Consider the following 808-nt stretch of genomic DNA (forward strand, 5'->3'; position numbering starts at 1 on the left):
CCACTCAAATCAGGGCGAGTATGCAAAATAACCCAACAAAGATGGCGTGGCCACAGAACTGGAGCAAGCAGGAGGCTTGGGTTATCCCTGGTGACAGAGGAAGCCAAGCTTCCCTCCCACCCTGGCCGCTGCTGAAGGAGTGGGTGGGGGCTGGGGTTGCCAGGGGGCGTGTCCAGCCTAAAAAGGGTCCTCAGCCCCTTACCCAGGCTGGCCACACCCCCATGGAGTAAGAGTCGCCACTGGAGGGTATGGCCAGTCTACAAACAGCCATCATCCCCTCATCCAGGCTTGTCAGGCACCCCAGTGGGGACCCCCACCCTGAAGGGGGTATGGCCAGCCTGAAAACAGTCCTCAGGAGTAACCAAGATGGCGGCATAGGTAAATACCTGAAATTGCTGCCTCGCACAACAACTTCAAAACTACAACTAAAAGACAAAACGGACATCATCCAGAACCACAGGAAGGCTGGCTGAGTGGAAATTCTACAACTAGAAAGAAAGAGAAAAACACGCTGAGACTCAGAGGAGGTACAGAAGTAAACTACAGAGGTACAGAGGCGCGTACAGAAAGGTCTGGCAACTGAGGATGTGGTTGTCTTTTTTTTTAAATATATTTTATTGATTTTTTACAGAAAGGAAGGGAGAGGGATAGAGAGCCAGAAACATCAATGAGGGAGAAACATTGACCAGCCGCCCCCAGCACACTCTTCACTGGGGATGTGCCCGCAACCAAGGTACATGCTCCTGACCAGAATCGAACCTGGGATCCTTGAGTCCACAGGCCGACGTTCCATCCACTGAGCCAAACC

This window comes from Myotis davidii, unplaced genomic scaffold (assembly GCF_000327345.1).
Source record: "Myotis davidii unplaced genomic scaffold, ASM32734v1 scaffold262, whole genome shotgun sequence".
In the NCBI taxonomy this organism is placed as follows: domain Eukaryota; kingdom Metazoa; phylum Chordata; class Mammalia; order Chiroptera; family Vespertilionidae; genus Myotis; species Myotis davidii.